Source organism: Pteronotus mesoamericanus, unplaced genomic scaffold, assembly GCF_021234165.1.
Source record: "Pteronotus mesoamericanus isolate MK-2021 breed Mesoamerican mustached bat unplaced genomic scaffold, CSHL_Meso_final scaffold_45, whole genome shotgun sequence".
In the NCBI taxonomy this organism is placed as follows: Eukaryota; Metazoa; Chordata; class Mammalia; order Chiroptera; family Mormoopidae; genus Pteronotus; species Pteronotus mesoamericanus.
Genome location: NW_026555317.1, coordinates 2,664,025 through 2,669,398, shown reverse-complemented (window position 1 = coordinate 2,669,398; position 5,374 = coordinate 2,664,025). Strand labels below are relative to the sequence as shown.

General features: G+C 37.6%; 1 pseudogene; it reads left to right on the top strand.

Annotated features, from left to right (window-relative positions):
- The first annotated feature begins 1,226 nt into the window (after window positions 1-1,226).
- Window positions 1,227-2,389, top strand: LOC129086781 (60S ribosomal protein L19-like; annotated as a pseudogene).
- The last annotated feature ends 2,985 nt before the right edge of the window (window positions 2,390-5,374 follow it).

The following is a 5,374-nucleotide window of genomic DNA, read 5'->3' as shown; positions in this document are numbered from 1 at the left end:
AGTCACTAAAAGTGTATCTTAATTAAATGTTGTCCCTACAAAAAAAGAAATGATAATTATGTGACATGATGGAGGTATTAACTAACCTTATGGTGGCAATCATCTTGCTGCACATGTGTATCAAATTAACATGTCATAATATTACCTTAAATTTATACAATACTATATGTCAATTATATCTCAATAAAACTAGTGAGTTTTCAGAATGCCATTCTCATTGGTGTAATGCTGAAAAAGAGCATTCCTACACATCATTCCAAAACACAAAAGCCCATTAAACTTAAAGAACACACATAAAACCAAAAAGTTCTTTAGTTTGGTAAAATATTAGGGGGTTGATTAGAGTAAATATTTGATGGTTTTGATGGCAATTGCAAGAGAGCTCAGGAAATCTTCATTTCTGTTCAATCACCCCTTCTAAATATGAAGTTCCCAAGGGTGCTACGCACATAGGAAAAGAAAGCAAAAGGTAAATCAAATAATTCTTGATCTGTCACCCAGAACTATGCCAGGCCTATAAAAGTGATGAAAGGGAAAAAATGGCTTTTTTTGTAAAAGGAACTTGGGCTCCAAATTCCCATGAAGTCTAATGCTAAGTTGAACTGACTACATGGAAAAAAAGAGACATTCTCAAAGTGGCAGATGAGTTTGAGGTCTCATCTCAAGCTATATTCCCTCCTTTGCCCTACTCTTTCACCATGGGTATATTCTTGGTATATTAATAAATTTGTTTTAATTACACTTCTTCAAGTAATGAAAATGTAACCTATAGATAAAACACATCAAGGGAAAAAATGTCCTCCCAGGTATACCACAGAGTGTGACAAAACTGCTCACTCCAAATTTCCTGTCATCTGGGTTCATAAGAAGCCCCTTCCTATGTGGGAGGCACCTCCAGGCTGATGCTCATACAGCTGTCATATGAGGGAAAAGAGAGTGAGGGAGAAGTGATCCCCCAAACAAACCACCCGCATAAAAGTCGTCTTGAACTGGACTTTGACAACAGATTAGCAAACAACGGTTTGCTTTAATGACAAGGGAGGACCGAGAGAAAAAGGATCTTGAATTTATCTAGATAATTGATACCATAATAAATAAAATGTGAATAAGTGCTCAACTATTAAAACATAAGGATTAACATAGGACCCAAAACAAAAACAGACTACCTCATGAAATGTAAAACTAGAAAACCAAACAACTAAAAAAAATGGAGAGCAGCCAAGAGCATGCTCAGGCTTCAGAAGAGGCTTGCTTCCAGTGTCCTCAGCTGTGGCAAAGGGAAGGTCTGGTAGGACCCCAAAGAGACCAATGAAATCGCCAATGCCAAGTCCCATCAACAGGTTCGGAAGCTGATCAAAGACGAGCTGATCATCGAAAGGCTGTGATTGTCCTTTCCCAGGCTGGGTGCTGGAAAAACACCCTGGCCCACAGGAAGGACTGGCATATGAGCGTAGGTAAGTGAAAGGTACTGCCAATGCTCCAGTGATTGAGAAAGTGACCTGGATGAGGAGAATGAGGATTCTTGGCTGACTACTCAGAAGATACTGTGAATTTCAGAAGCTTGACCACCACATGTACCACAGCCTGTACCTATGGGGGACTTCGACCCTTGAAGTCCCCAGATTCGCCACAGAAGGAAGAATTGTTCCAGACATCATTTGTCTGTCAAGGAAAGGGAATGGCGATTTTCTCTAGTGGGGAATGCCCCGAGCCCCCATGCTCAACAGCTTTATTGAAAGGGTTACCAGCAGGGGTTAGGTAGCAGGAATGTATAGGTAATCTCATCACATCAGTATGTTAATGTTTACAGAGAATAGGTGATGTTTTGAAGAAGACAAATGGCAGGAAACACACTAAATTGCTTGGTTCTGAGATGAGTGTAAACATAATGGTGCCAAATGGTTTAGGGTCAGGATCCATGAATAATGTAAATTTCCTGCCCAGTGGGTATGAGAATAACACAGCTTGAGGGAGAAACCAAGCATGCTTCAGGGAGTGTAAATTATTTCTAAGCCTGATTTCCCTCCAGGGGCTCTCGGAGCTGTTATCAGGTCCTGCCTATCAAGCGCATTACCAGTTTTCCAGCCAAGACTAATGCAGCTTCCCCCAGGCCTCTGTTTGCGCGGGACTACAGTTCCCGGTACCGCTCAAAGCGGCCCCCAACAGGTACCTAAAAGTGATGGGTAACGTGTTCAAACACAAGCGGTTTCTCGTGAGACACGTCCACAAACTGAAGGCAGACAAGGTTCGCAAGCAGCTTCTGGCTGACCAGGCTGAGGCCCACAGGTCTAAGACCAAGGAAGCTCGCAAGCACCGTGAAGAGCGGCTCCAGGCCAAGAAGGAGGAAACCATTAAAACTCTGTCCAAGGAGGAAGAGACCAAGAAATAAAGCTCCGTCTCTCTTACCTGTACATAGCGGTCTTGGCGATTACATGGATCAATCATTGAATAAAGTAGCCTCATCAATCTTATTAAAAAAAAAAAAAAAAAAAAAGGAAAACAGATCAAGGAGATGAACCTAGTAGAAAGAAGGAAGTAACAAATTCTTAGCAGACGAAATGAAATCAAGGCATAAAAAGCATTAAAAACCACGGGGGGGGGGGTCTTTTCTGTCTTTTTTTTTTTGGAAAGGTCAATTATAGCACACAAAGGAAAAATATTCTAAAGTACTTTGTACACTTAGATCAAAAGAAATAGAATAATAATAGGGGATTTTAAATCATGTCTTTTAATCTTTGAAAAATCAGATAGAAAAAGGAATATATGGAAGATATCAGTAATATAATTTAAAGGTTCATTAATTCAATATATTTTGAACTTTGTATATTAAAGAAATCACACCTTTTTTTCCCCAGATCACATGGAACACTTGCACAGATTTACTTTTCTTTGCAAAAAATGAACCATGATTTCAAATATTAGAAAGAACTTTTTTGAACTTAACATCAATTCCAGAATAAAGGACAAATCACAACATAACAAATTAAAATCAGAAGGTTCTGAAGGAAGTGGGCAGAAGTATGGGTGTTCATTTTCTTATATTTTGTTCTAAGAAGTCAATACGTAATCTATAAAGATAAGAAACTAAGATATAGGGACTTAGATATATTACGAAAAGTTATCAAAACAACCATCAAAAGAACACAACATGGGCAAGAAGCCTTCCAAGTTATCAGGAAGAAACATCTGAATTACACGTAAAATAAAGAAAATAAAAATCAAATAGCAAGATGTAGAAAACACAGGGAGCTGTAAAAACAAAGCGTAAGATAAATGACAAAGTAAGACCATATCAATGCCTATGAGAGTGACAAACATTCAGAGAAAATTTTTCCTAGAGGATTTATTTATTCATTCAAAAAATACTTCAGTACAGGTATTTCCAACTGCTTTGGCTAAAGCATTAGATTAGACAGAGTTCCCTGCTTCATTGTACAAATATTCCAATAGAGATAGGCAAATGACCTGTAATCTCATGAAACTGAAAGAAAAGTGGGATAGAAGGTATTTGGGGATGGGGAGGTGGCTACAGTAGCCACTGGTTAGGGATGGTGTCTTTGAAAAGGCAACATTTGAACTTAAATGATGACAATGCTGCAAGAATATGCAGAGAGTGTGTGAGGTATGGAGAAGAGCAAGTGCAGCATATGAGAGCCTGGAATGAGTATGGTATGTAAAGAGCAACAGATGATGTGTCTGGAATTTTTGTGGTAACAGATTAGTTTTGAGTGTTTTAGCCTGAGCTCTAACAAGGGCAAAACCTGAGATTGCTTACCTGTGAGTAGCTTATTTTGGAATGTGAGGCCAATAGCTAGGTTTGATGGTCAAGGAGTGAAATAGGAAATGGGAAAGAGCCAATTCAAGAGCGCGTTATGAGATTGGCCGCTTCTAGGCGTACTTACAATGATATATATCTCAAGACCATTTGTCCTAAGAAGAAAGAGGATGCATTATTGGTCAAGAATTACCTCATCGGGTTTAACTTCCCTGAATGTCTAGGTCACACAATTGTAAGACCCCTAGAAATGTCTGTGGTGTCAGAGAAGATGCAGGGCGGGAAGTGACAGGCACAGTTCAAGGTGCTGATGTGATGCAGTTGTCGGAAACTGAGTGAGCCTGAATGGAAACGGTGGTTGCAGCTGGGGCTGGAATGAGAGAATTTCAAGTAGTGCATGGGATAGGTCTGATGGATAAAGACAGACGGAATTGGAAAAGAACACACACTCGATGACATAGTCCCAAAATGCATGTAAAACAAAGTGTTTCAGACACGTTACAAGTAAAAGGATGTGCAATGACACACAAAGAAAAAGAAACAGAGATCAAAATATTAATCCCAGAGAGAGTTGAATTCAAGGCAGATGTATTTTTCAATAATAAAGGTCTTTCTATAATAGCAAAACTTGGAGTTCGTTACAAGTTTGTACTATGAATCTTTACATACCAAACTATATAACATAAAATCTATAATTTTTATAGCAGAGTGTAAATATATGCATTTATATATAAATATATCCTTAACACAGAACTTATATCTTTTTCTAAAGTACCTATAAAACATTTGCAAAGGTTAAAATTAATTGTATATTAAGCTACAAAGAAAGTGTAAACAAATTGTAAAAGTATAAATAAGGGAGACCATATTTTCTGAACAAAATTATATAAAACTAAAATAAATTAATCAAAATAACAACCTGTGCAATAACTATATTAAACAAAGATGTGTTTTCAGAATGTCCAGAAAATAATGACAATGGAAACATTTCAGTACATATGAGATTTTGTTAAAGCAATGATCAGATAAAAGCTCATAATCTTAAACATTCAAATTACTAAGAAATAAAAATCAGCAAATGAAGCACTCTAGTACAAAAGTTAAAGAATTAACAAAGCCGAATAAAAGAATAAGTACATTAAAAAAAACTTATAAAACACACTTGAATCCTTAAATTTCTGGATGTGTTTTTATTTTCGTGCTTTTAGAAAACAGGGAAGAGGAACAAACAACTGCTCAAGTGAAAAATTAAATACAGCAGAGGTTCTAAAACTCCACTGTGCATAAGAATAACCTGCAGGTCTTGTAAATACACAGATGGCTGAGAGTCACCCTCAGAATTTTTGATTTAGCAGGTGTGGGGTGGGGCTCAAGCCATGCATTATGCATTTCTAATGATTAGCCAGATGAAGTTGTTATAGCTGCTCCAAAGAGTAAACTTAGAGAAGTTCTGAGACAGAGAAACCACTAACTAGTATAAAAGAAGAGAATGAAAAAAACCCAAAAGAAGAAACACAACCGTATTAGGTAAATAACCACACACACTGAGGAAACAGAGACTTTAATTCAGTGGTTTTCGACCTCGACCACCCACTGGAA